Here is a 16,768-nt window from a genome sequence, read left to right on the forward strand (position 1 = left end):
TCCGACCTGCCATAGTGAGGTCAGGAACAAAAAGGACCCAACGCTTTCTTCCTCCTCCCAGAAGCCTCCAGTCTAAACCAGAAACATCAAATGTCACTTCCTGATGCCAAGGAACTGATCTTCCAAGCCACATAGCTTGCCCTCAGATGCCTTATCCTCATGGCTGAGCTTTCCTACAGTATCTCTCTAGCAGGGGCGTCACTCCAATTGTCACATTTGTTTGGTTTTTGTTTGTCGTTTGTTGTTGTTGTTTGTTTTGTTTTGTTTTTAATATTACTCAAGTCAGTGAATCACTCAAGCTGCCTTTTATTTATCTTTCACTTTTATTTCTCATGTCCAACCCACTTAATTTTCCCATCAATACATTGTGCATAGGGGCGGCTAGGTGGCGCAGTGGATAAAGCACCGTCCCTGGATTCAGGAGTATCTGAGTTCAAATCTGGCCTCAGACACTTGATACTTACCAGCTGTGTGACCCTGGGCAAGTCACTTAACCCCACTGCCCCGCAAAAAACAAAACAAAATACATTGTGCATAGTTATAAAATACAACAGATATGGTCTTGAAAGGTCATTCTTTCATTCTTAATGTTAGATGTCTCTTTAAGCACCCCCACATTATAGCACTTTTTTTTTTTTTTGCGGGGCAATGAAGGTTAAGTGACTTGTAAGTGTCTGAGGCTGGACTTGAACTCAGGTCCTCCTGAATCCCAGGCCTGTGCTTTAACCACTGTGCCACCTAGCTGCCCCATATAGCACCTTTTTTGACAACCATGTCACCCTGTTGATTCACAGGAGCTGGTTTTCTCTACTCTAGTCATACCTCCCTGATATGTATAAAATGTTATTGGGAGTTTGGAAAGTGGATAATCATAATAGAAATCATAAAGGATCTCTTATTGTAGGGCAAGTTAGTTAAAGGGGTTATAACTGAATGGATCAGGAAGCATTTGTGAATATTCTCCTATGTGCCAGACAAATATGCATATGACCCTCCCACATGCCAGGTATGTGTTGGGGGGAGGGGGGGGGAAGCATATAAAAAGAAAAGTGAAAGTCCCTGCCCTCAAGGAGCTTACTTTCTAATGGAGAAAATAGCTTAAATAAATTTAAGTGTATTCATTATCTACTTCCTAGTATATTATGTACTTTTAAAGGACCTCGCTCTTCCTTTTCCTCCTATTGTTATATGTTTTCTTTGCAACTTATTACCCTTGCTTCTAAAGCCAGGCATCCTCTTTATTTCCCTCTCCTTTGTTGCCCACCTCCTAGAACCCCCAAGGGTCAAGGGTTGGCTACCTTCACTGCCTTCTCCAACTGCCATCCTCTACTTTATAAACTATGTTAATATCTCCAAATTTCCAGCTAGAGACTTGGCATAAAGTACACTGATCATAATAGTAAATGGAATATGTCTTCTTAAGTACCAATAACACTGACATTATTCCAGATACACCAACAATCACGTTGAATAAATTATTTTTCCAAGTCATAATAAAATGATTAGATATTGTATATGAATCTAGGCATTTTTAAATGAAAAACATGACTTGCAATATAAAAGACAAAGAGCTAAGTAATTCAATAGAGTTCTAACACTGCTAAGATGAGAGTTGGACAATTTGAAAAGCAGAAGTTGAATGGGGAAAGAAAAGTCAAGGGTGCTTCGATGGTTACAAAGAGAATGAAGACTTGAAAAGGGATGATAAAGAAGATAGTTGAATTGAAGAAATAAGGTGGTAGATGAAAAACATGGGTCCCTTTCAGATTATATATTTCTAAACATATTTAATGTTTATCTTTCTTCTCTATGTTCCTATATAAACTTCATGTTGTCAATATAGTATTTTCCTTGACTCAATATCACATGGACACCACTAATATTAGTTAATTGAAGTTACTCGGCAGCTTATTCCCAAAGCACTGAAGTCTTAGGTCAATCTGTAGGTCAAGTCTGTATCTTCAGTTATGGCCATTTCAGCAGTAACTATGGTAACAACAAGAATCACATGAGTAATAGGAAAATTGTGCTATTCACTTTCTTCCCAGGCTTACAGATCTATCATCCCTTTTCACAGCAAGTGCATGTAACTTCAGGATCAAGTAAATACATATAGATGTTGCCCTGTACCTTAAAATTAAAGAAGTTAGCTCTTTAAAAGAAGTAGAGAAGTTTACATTGATATACTATAATGCAGTCAAAGGACAAATATTATATAAGGCAAAATTAAAATGTGTACAATTCATTAATTAGTACTTCTGAATAAGGCATCCTTGATGTCCTCTCTCTTTTTACTTTGAATTTTTATATAGTCAAGCAAACTTTAAAATTTGCATCGTTATAATATAAATATCCAAAAAGAATTTTGAAGCTTTGATTTTATATTTATGTTTATAAATGTATATATATATATATTTGTTCAAAACTATCTATATATAATATACAAATGTATATTTGCATTTCATGTTTTAATATTCTTTTAAAAATTGGTTTAGAATTACTACATACCCTTGCTAAATTGTACCATTACACTGATTTTATGCTATTTATAAAGGCAACAGGAAATTTTTGTTTTTCTTTTCCTTTTCAGAAGGTATATAGGCTAAAACCTGAGTGTCAATCAAAATTTCACTAGATTCAGGTAAATTAAATCCTTTGTTATTGTGCCAGTTCTTCAAAAACTATTTGTTCCATACTATTCTTTATATAAAAAAGTGATGACTTCTCAACATTCTAAAGAATGTAATAGGTTTCCAAGTATATTTAAAAGAAAAGGAAAGGAAATTGGGTTTAATCATTATGCTATATGAGTTCCCATGTTGCTGCCACTAGGTTTTCAATCTGCATGTGTAACTAGAAATAGAAAAAAAAATCTTTTGATTGTGTATATAGCATTATCTGACTCTTGTATAGAAATCACTGGGTCTATAATGGAAGGAAATCAGAGTACCTGATAAAAAAGCAAAAGATTAATTTAGCTGGCCCATTGGTACTTTTTTTCCCCCTTATAGAATACCAAAGATCCATTTGACAAGTATTCTTCCAGGAATTAATTACTTTTCAGAACTCACTGAAATGACCAGTCATTTTGGTGTGGTCCTAAGTTCTTGTTTTCTTATTTTTGTTTTTAATTACTTGGATTTACTGTCACTCATCTCATTTATCTGGCTGACAGAATCAGAGACTTAGAAAGAGTCTTTAGAGTCCATCAAGCTAAAGTAACTTGCCTAGGGTCACACAGTAAGTCTTGGAGCCAGGATTAGAACTCAGATTTCCCATTCCAAATCTAGCACTCTATCACACCAATTAAACTCCGCAGGAAAAATTGACACTCTTCTAAAAAATGACAATTACTCTTCACTGAAAAATAGTAATACACATTTTACAAGCAAAGGCACCATTTCATTTTGTATTGGAATATTTGTTTTAAAAGATATTGGAATGGTTTGCTATTTCCTTCTTTAAAAAAATATTTTATTTTTAATTTATGGAATAAAATAAGCATTTCCATAATATAGTATAATAGAAAAGATGATTACACATGAAATTGCAGATCTATTCCATATAACCTGCTATTCCTTTTATGTATATAATAAAATTATCATGTAAATTTCTTCTTTTTCCCTCTCCCCTCCCACCCTGAAGCTGACTACCATTAGACACAAATTATATCTCTATCTCTATATGTGTATATACACATATGCATGTATGCACATATAGGCATATATGTGTGTATCTTTATACATATATGCATACATCTATATACATGTGTATATACCATGTACTAGGTACCAGGTACCATAGTTAGTAAGTATCTGAGGCAAGATTTGTACTTAGGAAGATGAATCTTCCTGACTCTAGGCCTAGCACTCTATCTTCTATGTTACCTAACTGCCCTTAGTTGGAATATACTACTCAAGTATAGTCACATTATTTAAGGCTGTTTAGAAAAAGTTTTCTGTTAGAGACAAGTGTTTGTGTGTTGAGGAAGGCAGGGTTGTCATTCATAATCTACTTTCTTGTGGGTCAGAGATCTGATTACTTGTGGTTTAAATATCAGGATTTTATAAAGTCAGCAAGACCATTAGAATCTGTCCTTAATCTTATATTAGTGGTTTATTTACTGTTTCCTCTTTGCTGCTATTCAGTTCGATAAGCATATCATTTTATTATGAGCCTATATTCATAGCTTTGAAAAGTCTTATTTCATATATTGTAATTTTATAATTGTTTCTAGTTTTATTTGTTACTTTTTCACCAGTTCAAGTTATTTCTTTCCATTTCATGTTAACCTTTATGTACATAATTATTTGCACATTGTCTCACCTATTAGATTATGAGCTTGTTGAGAGCAGGAACTGTTATTTTGCCATTCTTTGTATCCCCAGAACATAGAATAATGCCTGGAACATAGTGTTTAATAAATACTGATTAGAGGCAGCTAGGTGGCATAGTGCATAAAGCACCAGCCCTGGATTCCAAAAGACCTGAATTTAAATCAGGTCTCAGACACTTGACACTTACTAGCTGTGTGACCCTGGGAAAGTCACTTAACCCTCATTGCCCCATGCAAAAAAAACAAAACAAAACTGGTTATTAGTGCATATGATTATTAATCTTCAGCTATTTCATTTATTCATTTATTTGTCATTTCTAGTAGTTATATGAAGCTCCACTCTATTTCCATATCCCTAGATGGAAATTTAAGAGTTAATTTTTCCCAAGTGCACACTATTAGTCCAAACCACTGGTGAAAAAGTAGTAAATCTAGTATCTCATGGTATGTTTGCAAATCTGTCAGTAGCTCAAATTTTGATTAAAATACTTAAAAGTCCTGGCAAAATAAGAAATATCACCAGATGGAGTTTACCAATAATATACTGAAATTAATATAGCTTACTAGCATGAAAATGTTTGTTTAGGTAGTTATAAAATGTGGACTATAATATCATCCTAAATTGCCTTTTTTTGTTTACACTGAAGGAAAGAATTCATTTACTGGTGGAATTATTTCTGCTGCCTTTCCAGAGAACCCATTTTAAAGAAAATTTGAAAGACTTGTCAACCATGTGCCATTTTTTTCTTCTATCCTTCAAGCAAGATAAGTTTAGTCTAGTCTATTTCAAAGGATGCCAGCCTGAATAATTATATAGTTCAATTGTTCTCCATCTGCTGCTTGATGAATTTACAAATTCCTTTACTTATCTCAGGATGAAGTTGTAAATGCTAACTGTTCTTATTGAGAAAGTATAAATGGCCATGCTAGCTTTCTTCAAAAAACCATTGAAAAAAAATGAGGAAAAGTAATAGATTCTCTATCTCAAAAAATGAACATATACCATTCCCCACTAGATAACACCAAAAGAAGTCATTTAAGCTTGAGTTTAATTTTATAAGAGGAAGTATGGGACTCAGATATGGAATCAGAATTGGAAAAACTAAAATTCAGGTCTCATCTCTAATACATACTGGCTGTGTGACCTTGTTTACCTCTCAATACACTAAGTAATGCTTTAAGACTATAAATTGCAAAGTTCCAATCTTCATTAATAGATGGAGTTTCCTCATTCAAGAATTCCTGTTGTCAATGAAAGCACAAGTACAATTTCTATTACATCATTTTTATAATCCAATAATGATAAGCAGATTGGAACTTTGGTGAATTACAAACTCATTATGGATTCACACTGTGACAAAACATTCAAAAATGCTAATGAAGGTAATGGCTATGGTAACACAGGCATGGTTTGCAGAATTGGAGAGGTGATACTCCCAATGAGCTTTGCCCAGGTGAGGTAATATGTGGCTCATTATGTTTATTTCTTAGGAAAGGCTTTGACAATTTCACTCTAGAGATTAGTAGCTGAAATTGTGAGATGCCTAAAGGCCATAGTATATGAACTTAATTTGAAAGATGAAACTGGGATGTTCAGCCATTCAAGAGAAGATGAGAGAGAGAGAAAGAGAGAGAGATGGTATCTCTCATGATGTATTTGAAAAGCTATAATGTAAAAAAAGAGAGTCTCTAATAATTGAAGCTGTCCAAGAGCTGAATAGGCTAATCTTAGGAGATAATGGTTTATCAGTCACTGAAGGCCCTCAAGCAGAGACTAGATGTCCATTTGTTGGGGTTTTTCTGGTGGAGATTCTTATAAAGATATAGTTTGGATGGCAAGACCTCTGAAAGATCCAGCTATGAAATTCTGTGATCCTATAAAGATCATACTACAACATATTCAATGACTTTTGTCACTGCTGACTTGAGTTTTTTCTTGCATTATAGCTTTCCAATATACATTAATTCAGTGTTAATCATGATTGTAAGTCATTTCCTAATGATTTTCTAGGACATTTAGATAAAAATGAAACTACATAATACCATCTACCTATTTTCTGAAAGTTTGAGGTATTTTTTCAATGTAATTACTTATCAGAGAATCACAAAGTAAGCAGTTTCGAGTAGCACGATTATCATATTCATAACACTCTAGGTGTAAATTGTCCAGGTTTTTCTTAAAGTCACAAATGTAATAACATTTATAATATGTATATTTATGGCATGCACACAGAACATTTTATCTGCAAAAGATTCTAATCTATACACTATCATTATAAATGTGGTCAATTTTATTATCCTCACATTAAAGATAAACATTAAAACAAAAGGATTATGTATGTGTGTTTTTCTTCCCCCAAGCTCAACCAGGAAATCAGTACAATACAATTAGAACCTATAAATAAATCAATCAATAAAAATCTATTTCACTACTATGTGCCAGACACATCAATCAATAAACATTTATTAAGCTTTTAGTATGCCAGATATTGTACTAAACACTGGGGATATAAAAAAAGTCAAAAGACAAGTCTCTTCTCTCAAGGAGCTGACAATCTAACAGGTAAAAAAAAAAACATTGTAAATAACTATGTATAAAAAATCTATATCTATATATATATATATTGTATGTATATATGTGTGTGCATATATACACATATACATACATCTGTATATGTGTATGCATATATGCATGTATATGAAAAATATTTGAAATATATATAAATAAATATTTTCTTTTCTTGTATTGAATACCTACTCTTAGATAACTCTGAGGCCTTTTAAGAACTGATTAATCAAATAGGATAAAGGCATTTTGAATCTCTTTTACATGACACTCTATTAATAATGGGGCATAACATGATGAACTCATTCAAGTAATGAGATTATAAAAATGCTATATTTTCTTTGAATTTATTAAATTTTAAATTTATTAAATGTGATAAAAAATTTTAAAAGATATTAGACAGCAGAATTGCCATATAATTCAATTATAAGCATAGTATCATCTCCATAGTGACAAAGAAATGCTACTATCCACAAGGTCCCTCACCCTTCACATTTTGCCCACAGTATGGGTTAGGGATGTGGGTCATTCACTAAATGAACTTTTCCCAGACTGTCAAGGCTATGAATTGAAATGTAGATGGCTTCTGATGTCCCTGGGAGTTCAAGATCTGTGTTCCTATTATAGCCCACATGAGCTCTGTGAGGGCCAAAATTTGATATATGGAGTGTATTTGAGTGACTTGCCTTAATATTGGGGTCCCAGAAATATGAGGGACCCTTTAGGTTCTCCCTCCACTCTGAACTGCCCTTTTTAGATATTTCTCCCAGGCCAATAAGAAAGGAGCCTCTAAGCTTTAGTTCACAAAAGGATCAGATTTTATTACTTGGGAATTAATTAAACAACAAAGGTGAAACTATCAAAGATATCAAATTATCAAAATTATCAAATTATCAAAATTATCAAAGATAAGGAAATAGGAAAATAGAAATACTGATAAATATTCTTAACTCTAAGCTTAACCTATTCATTGTCCAGACCGTTTACAATTAAGCTAATTCAAAGGAATTTGGGGTTTTCCGTAATTAACTCACCAACCCCGGACAATCTACAATTACTCACACCATGCTGAGACAAAATGAACACACACCACCACAAGGGGAATTGCCAGACAGAGAGACCTGAGAGTGAGCTGGCGTTCTGGAAGAAGCCTAGCATTCTGGAAGCAGCCGTCCCTCTCCCTTCAGGGAGCGTTCAATCTTTCCTTCCCCAAAAGGGGGGGGGTCCTTCAAAAACTGCCTATGGAGAGTTCTCCTTAATTCAATAGCATACGTAACCTCGGGGTGGGCCAGGGGTGGCCCCTCCCAAATTAGTTAGCTAAAAACGGGAATATTAATCTTTACCATAAATTATTTTTACCATAGCTCTAAGCATCATTTTTCCAACTTCCCCTCTCACAGGCAACTCTTAGGTTCAAATGAGCTTTGCTATATCTCCCCTTCAGGTTCTAGAGGTACTCCTGATTGTTCAAGGGCACCAAAATTTTTAGAATTCCTTCTTATCTAGTCAATTTGATGTTTTTACACAATTTCCAGAGGACATAAGTAAATCTTATAGCTAATTGGAATAAACCTATTTTCTGGCATTATTTATTTCATTTATTTTTTTCCAAAGACTTTTCATCCTTAGTCTAATATCTCTTGATTGATTGATCAGTTGTTTGAGACAGTGTTCTCACCTAGTCAAGGTATCAGACTAAAATAGGTATGAAAATGGGACACAAATTACTTCAGCTAGCACTCATTTAATCTCTCAACAAAAGTGATATGGCAGCCAAGAACAACACAAGTTTAGAAGAAAAACTCATTTCTTAAAGCTTACAAAGGACAAATATGGAAAATTATATGCAGCAATGCCCACAAAATATCAGAAAATAGTAGAAGAAAAACCAATGTTACAGGAAGCTTGGAAAGAGATGCAAATAGGCAAAAGTACTCAAACGGAATTTAGTATGATACATGTAAGACAACAAATAAAAATGTAAAGAATGTGAAAAGATTTTTATAGCAAACATTTTTCATGATAGAATAGTAGAGTTGCTATATTTATATCCTCATGTTGCAATGCTATACCGGGCAGTCAAAACAAAAGACAAAAAGATCAACTATACATAAGGGAAGCCATTATCAGAAATGACACAGTTTCAGTGGTGTGGAGGAATTGATTCTTAAGGTATATGAAAGAGGAGATGAATCTAAAGTCTTGAAAAACATCACAGCCTTTTCTCAATCAAAAAAAAAAAAGATGACTGAGAGTATCAAAGATTATTGACCCATGTTCTTACTACAAAATGTTGATAAAAAATAATCTATACATGCATTGTGGACACAATCAATGAGAGTATGAGAAAACAAGCAGGTTGACAAAAATAATACTCTATAGTAAATGATAGTTTTAGAGTCACTAAGGAGCTAAGAATTATTTTTATCAACATTTTATTAATTTCTAGTTACATGTAAAGATAGTTTTCAACATTTTTTTCATAATATTTTTAGTTCCAAATTTTTCTCCCTCCCTTCTTCCCCCAATACCCTGATGTAGGTTATATATGTACAATCATGTTAAACATATTTCTGCCATTAGTCATGTTGTGAAAGAAGAATCAGGACAAAGGGGGAAAAAAACTTAAAAAAGGAAAAAAAAAGTATAAACAGTATGGTTCAATCTGCATTCAGAAAACACAGTTCTTTTTTCTGGACGTGAAGAACATTTTCTATCATGAGTCCTTTGGAATTGTCTTGGATTGTATTGCTGAGAAGAGCTAAGTCTATCATAGTTCATTATCCTACAATGTTGCTGTTACTGTGTACAATGTTCTCCTGGTTCTACTCACTTCACTCAGCATCAGTCCACTTAAGTATTTCCAGATTTTTCTGAAATCTGCCTGCTCATGATTTCTTATAACACAATAGTATAACATTACATTCATATACCACAACTTGTTCAGCCATTCTCCAGTTGATGGGCATTCCCTTGATTTCTAATTCTTTGCCACCACAAAGAGAACTGCTATAAATATGTACATGTGGGTCCTTTCCCCTTTTTTATGATCTCTTTAGGATACAGACCTAGTAGTGGTATTACTGGGTCAAAGGGTATGCACAGTCCTGTAGCCCTTTGGGCAGGGTTACAAATTGCTCTCCAGAATAGTTGGATCAGTTCACAACTACACTACCAATGCATTAGTGTACCAATTTTTCCACAGCTTTTCCAACATTTATTATTTCCTTTTTTGTCATATTAGTCAATCTGATAAGTGTGAGGTGGAGCTAAGAATTGTTGTATGCATATTATTTTTTGTGCCTTTGCATAAGTTATCCTATGAGCTTGAGCTGCATTCTCCCTTCATTTCTGCTTCTTAGAATCAAACCCTAGTTTCCTTGCCAGCTCAGTTCAAATATCATCACCTACATGAGGTCTTTCTCAAACACCTCAGCTTCTAGTGTCTTTAACTTGTATTAATTTTTATATGTTATATATATATATGTATATGTATATATATATATATATATATATATATATATATATATACTTACATGTATACATAACATTTTCCCTGATATAATATCAGCTCTTTGAAGACAAGAACTATTTCATTTTTGTATTTGTATCCCCAGAGACTAGGACTTACTGATTGATTAGTTTAGAATATATTATTACCCTACATTTATGTGTTTACTCTAAATAAACCTTTCATTTAGTGGAGCAAGACACAAGATATCTTGGTTCTAGCCTTGCCCTGTTCAGATAAGGCAAACTCAGGAAAAGAAAATTTAAAGGATTTTATTTAGCACACCAAGGCAGCTTGCCATTAGTGTGGACACCCCAATTCAAACTACAAAGCTTTTTATAGACAAGAGTAAACAACTTCCATATAAGGGTAAACGTATTTTGTTTGATATAATAATTATGAGGAGAAGGGATTCATGATGCCTCTGCTTCTTCATTAATATTATATCATAAGGAGATAGGGCAGATAGGTGGTAAAATAGATAGAAAGCCAGGCCTAGAGTAGGAAAGTCTTATCTTCTAAGTTCAAATCTGGCTTCATACTTACTAGCTGTGTGACCCTGGGCAAGTTGCTTAACCCCGTTCACCTCAGTTTCCTCATATGTAAAATAAGCTGGAGAAGAAAATGGGAAACCACTCAGGTATCTTTGCCAAGGCACTACTGAACAAAAGAGAGATGAAATTAATGATTGGTCATCTTATGGAGGCTAGCTGCCCACAATACTCAAAGTCTTCACAAGGTTTTAAAATGAAGTCACTCAGACTTACTCAGCACAAGTAGCTGACTTTGGACAAAGTCTCTCTTCCAACAATCTCCCTATGTATGTCAAAATTTAAGGGACTCGATAAAAGAGATAACATTATTCAGTGGCTCCCTGATTATTAATATCAAGTGAGGCATAAAAGATTTCCCTTGCCATATGGTCCTCAAAGATGTTTGTTATTGTCATGGAGGATACACAGTTCACAGTACAAATCAGAGAGCAATTGACTATCTGGATAGGGTGAAAATGAATATGCTAACTACCTTGATTTGCTTGAGCTCTCCAATTATCCAGTGAAAGAAGAGGAGCAGTGTGGAACTGATGTGACCAATTAGGACACAGAATGGCCTAACAAACCAAAAATCCTTTGTGTTGACCAAGATCAAACCCAGCTGGAAGTGCAGAATGAGTGACCCGGAAACTAGTTTAGCTCACTAAAACCAGCCTTAGGCAGCCCCAGAGATATCAGCTAGTGTTGAACTTTTGAAGACATCCTGTTTATCTTGTTGCCTCAGGCTTTCTTCCCTTAGGGAAAGAGGGATCCAGGTCCTGTAAGCTTCATGCCTCAATTTATATTTTGCTATCAGAAGTGGGATTTGATTGAGAGTCCTGATGACCACCAACCATGGCTATGGAGATAAATAAGGTACCTACATGAGCCCTTTGAACTCCATCCTCCCCATGGCTTTGGTAAGGTAAGTTGATATCCCAACTCAAATTCTGGACTTCTATCTCTTTCAGTTGGATCTTCCTTTATTAAGCAGGAAGCTGGTTATAGGCCTCAGATGATTCCTTTAGCAAGGATCAACAGGTAAGAGGTCCCTGGTTTCTGGTTTGGTCTCCATTTTCCCCCCTTTGCTGGCTAAAGGAGCTGTGGCTCCATTGACCATAGATAATAGTCAACCGACAGTTTGAAGGATGTTCCTCCAGTCTGAATGGTTGTCCATTATATGTTTCAAAGTGTTGGTACTGATACTTGTTATTTTCTTTAAAAAAAATCACTCAATTAACATCTGATGAGCCTAGGTTAACTTGACTACAATGGGTTGTTTTGATCAGGATAAAAGTCTATATTTGAGACAAAAACTTAATGAATCCCAGAATAAGACTAAACTTTCAGAATGGGATGTGTTTACTAAGTGACTCAGAAACAACAGAAAGAGAGCATAAGGCCCAATTAGAAGCAGTTAAAGAGCCCATGGAACAATAAAAAGGCACTACCTAGAATCTTGTTGAACAAACTGAAAGTAAAAATTTGCTCTCTTACTGCTTCAGCTAAATTGCCTGCTGCTTCTACCTTGGCTTTACCAAAGTACCCTCTTAATCCCCCCTTCCCAAACATGAACCTCCTCTTCCTCCTCCTTGCCTCCCTTGTCCGCCTTGTTTTTCTAGTTCTGCCTCTCCCAAAGTTCCCATTCAAGGTAAAAATTAAATAAACAGAAACACAGGATGGTGACCAGGAGGAGGCTGATAGAGAAATGATCACAACTATGCCTATAAACCTTAGAGTCAGAGTGAACTTGCTTACTATATTTACTAAAGTCTCCCCAACCCTCATGAAGATCCTGCTGCCTTTCAGCAGCAATTTGAGATCTTCTGCTTAACCTATAAACCCTGAATCCCAGATTTCTATCAGTTAATGCAGGTAGCAGTGCGGCATGGTCATACAGAACACTGGTTTGCTAGTGCAGGAATTGCAGACCTCACTATGTATGTAAAGTATGCTTGGGAACCTGAGGAGCATTTTAAGATGGCTACCCAAATTTCAGCTGCTTTACTGGGGGCCATCCCCACTGCATTCCCTGACCAATAGACCTTTCCAGGGTCAGGGAGATTAAGTAGAAGGAGGTTAAATCTATTTATGAATTCTGCATCCATTTTACTGAGAGTTATGATGCTAATTCAGGTCTTTGCCATGATCACCCAGGTGCCCTAGCTCATTAGCATTTTATGCTCCTCAAGGGCATCTTGCCAGAGGTTTCAGCTTTGGTTCAATGCTTCACTTGAGTTTCACCTGAAAGGGCATATTGTCCTTTCCATTGCCACTGCTCCTGAGAGTCCTGAATCTTTACCAATTATGTATAGAGCCCTAATTTTCCCCCAAACTTTCACTCTTCTTGATTCCTTATTGTCTTCAGTGCCAGCATTCCTGTGGGTCCTAGACTCTACTGATATTGGTACTATATCTAGTGCATACAATATCTCAATTCAGGTTGATCCTCAAAAATCTCTCCCCTCTCTGACCTAATACCCACTTGAGGCTGCTGCAATTGAAAGTGCCCATCCCATTATTCAGAATCTCCTTTCTCTAGGGCTTGGACCTTGGACCAGTCATTGCAATGCCCTTTTTACCATCCAAAACCCTGGATGGTGAGAATGGTGTTTTATACATGATTTTAGGGCTATTAATTTCATGTAATCCCAAGGGCCCTGTAGTTCTTAACCCTTATCTCTTACTCAATCTGATTCCTCAGACTTCTAATTGTTTTACATGTGTTGATCCATGCAGTGCTTTGTTTTCTGTTAAAGTGTTACCTGAAAGTCAGTATTTGTTTGCTTTTACCTGGGAGGGCCAACAATATACCTGGACTGTTCTCCCCCAGGAATACACTGAATTGTCTTTATATTTTTCACAAATTTTTCATCATGATTTGTCAGACTTGATTTTTTGTGAATCCAGTTTTCTCTAACATGTTGATGATTTTTTTTATTGCATTTCCCTCCATTTGATGTGTGTGTTAAAGACTCACTATACCTTGTAACCTTGCTTAACAAAGAACATGAAGCTGAAGAGGACCATGACATTGGGGTGATATCATGATTTGCAGTAAATTAGATTTAAGTGAGACAAGGCTGTGCAAAGTCACCAACCTTACTCTCTCCTCTGCAGCCATCTGGGTCCAATGGTCAAATTAGAGATCAGGGCAACTAGAGATGGCCCCAGATGCAGTGGGAGACCTTGGACTTCTGTTAAATTTCTTGGCCATGGTCTAACTTCTGATGGACTTCATTTAGACTCTGGCTGTCTTAAAGGCATTCTTCATGTAAGAAAAAAATTATTAATAATAAGTGTCTTGGGAGGACAGAGATCAGTTTTAGCCTTTTCTCTCTCCCCCACTTCAGAGAGGTCAGTTCTTAGGAGGAAGTTTTGTTTTTGTTTTTGTTTTTTTGTGGGGCAATTGGAGTTAAATGACTTGCCCAGGGTCACACAGCTAGTAAGTGTTAAGTGTCTGAGGCCATATTTGAACTCAGGTTCTTCTGAATCCAGGGCCAGTGCTCTATCCACTGTGTCACCTAGCTGCCACTAGGAGGAAGTTTTAATCTTGTTCAGGGTGGATTAAAGGAATGGAGATGGACTCTTTTATCTATTTAAGTGAACAGATTGGATTATACCAATGCCCAGATAATAGACTTTGCCTCGAGTGCCTTGGGGGAGAGTATTTTTGCACACTTCCCCCTGATGTCATCATAGAGATCATTTTAATCTGGACCACCCTCAAGTCATGTCAAACAATGGAATGGGTTTTTTTGTTTGTTTGTTTTGTTTTGGGTTTTTTTTGGTGAGGCAATTGGGGTTAAGTGACTTGCCCAGGGTCACACAGCTAGTAAGTGTTAAGTGTCTGAGGTCAGATTTGAACTTAGGTACTCCTGAGTCCAGGGCCGGTGCTCTATCCACTGCATCATCTGGTTGCCCCCAAACAATGGAATTGAATGATGCTAGCCAATTAGCTTTGATCAGTATATAGTTACCCTCCTCTATCAAAAGAGGATAAAAGGTGAGACCACACAAAGCTCTTGTTGTCGCCATCTTGAATCACACTCCTGGCTTGGGAAGGCTGTCAGTGGGTGAGCACTCTCCTCTTAGGACAGAGTAGGCTGCTAGGACATGTGCTCTCTCTCTTAGAAATATCGTGCGGAGTTGGGGGGAGGGGGGGGGCAGGGCTGAGCTAGGTGGCGAAGTGGATAAAGCACCAGCCCTGGACTCAGGAAGACCTGAGTTCAAAACCGGCTTGAGACACTTGACACTTACTAGTTGTGTGACTCTGGGCAAGTCACTTAACACTCATTGCCCCACACAAAAAAAAAAAAGAAAGAAAGAAAGAAAAGAAAAGAAATATGGTGCTGGGGGGCTTTTCTAGGGCTTGTATTGAATTGTCACACAGTCAATTATTTTCTAACATTTGATATTAATTAATAATAAATAATTATTGCAAAAACAGGTGGAATAGCAATTATATAAATAGCCATTAATATATAATAGCAAATATTTTTGAAAATTGAGTTTATCCCACCCAATAATTTTTAAAAGTATTCAATTTGGGCAGCTAGGTGGCGCAGTGGATAGAGCACCAGCCCTGGATTCCAAAAGACCTGAGTTCAAATCTGGCCTCAGACACTTAACACTTACTAGCTGTGTGACCCTGGGCAAGTCACTTAACCCCAATTGCCTCACAAACCAAAAAAAAAAAAAAGTATTCAATTTCCTTAACTGACTAAGTGGCAGCTTAGAGCCTTGTTGGGACTTGCTAGTCACCTATGGATCCTTGGGTTTTCCTTTGTTGTCAGCCCCCTTTATGATCTACTCAGAAATGACCAACCAGAGCCTTTTAACTTGACTGGATTCTTCTATGAAGTCTTCTGAACTTTAAAGACCTCTGTCACATACTCCCTTCCCTCAGTCTCCCAAGTTACAAACTCTTTGTTTTCCTTTTTGTTTCTGAAAAAGGAGAGAATTCATATGCAGGGATTGACCCAAAAATATGGAGGACATTTATACCCTCTCAGAAATTATAGTAAGACTCTTGATCTGAAACAAGAGGACTTCCCTAGTTGCCTAAGAGTAGTAGTGGCAATGACCGAACTTGTTGATGTAGTTGCAATTCCAGACTCCTCCTTAACAGTGTTAGTCCCTCATGCAGGAATTTTTTTTTTGAGCAACATCAAAAATTTATTCCAAAGTACTTGATCAAATGTACAATTTGTAGTTCTAAAATATTAGTACATCCTCAACAGAAAGCTGAATTTCATGTATATTCCAATAAAACCCTAATACAAGACCAATAAATGAGAAAAAAAATGAGATACTAGTCTTCCATGCCACATGGCTCACTGCAATCTGCATTGCTGATCATACCTCACCCTTGAGGCTCACCACCCAAAAGCAGTCAATCTTGTTTTTCCATTTTTCAGTAAGAAGACCACATAGGGGGCAGCTAGGCGGCGCAGTGGATTAAGCATTGGCCCTGGATTCAGGAGTACCTGAGTTCAAATCCGGCCTCAGACACTTGACACTTACTAGCTGTGTGACCCTAGGCAAGTCACTTAACCCCCATTGCCCCGCAAAAAAAAAAAAAAAAAAAAAAAAAAGACCACAAAGGCATTTGATCCCCAGTAGGAGAGACAAAGCTGAATGTTCTGGTGGAAAATGACATTTTCAACATAGTACACTCTTTGAGAATGGTAAGAGCTGTGATCAATAAAATGACCATCCATGTTTCCAAAGGACTAATGATAAAACATATTTTCTACCTTCTGAAAGAAGTCATAGAACTAGGGTGTATGTGTCTATAAATACATACATGCATACACATA

This window comes from Dromiciops gliroides, chromosome 3 (genome assembly GCF_019393635.1).
Source record: "Dromiciops gliroides isolate mDroGli1 chromosome 3, mDroGli1.pri, whole genome shotgun sequence".
NCBI lineage: Eukaryota > Metazoa > Chordata > Mammalia > Microbiotheria > Microbiotheriidae > Dromiciops > Dromiciops gliroides.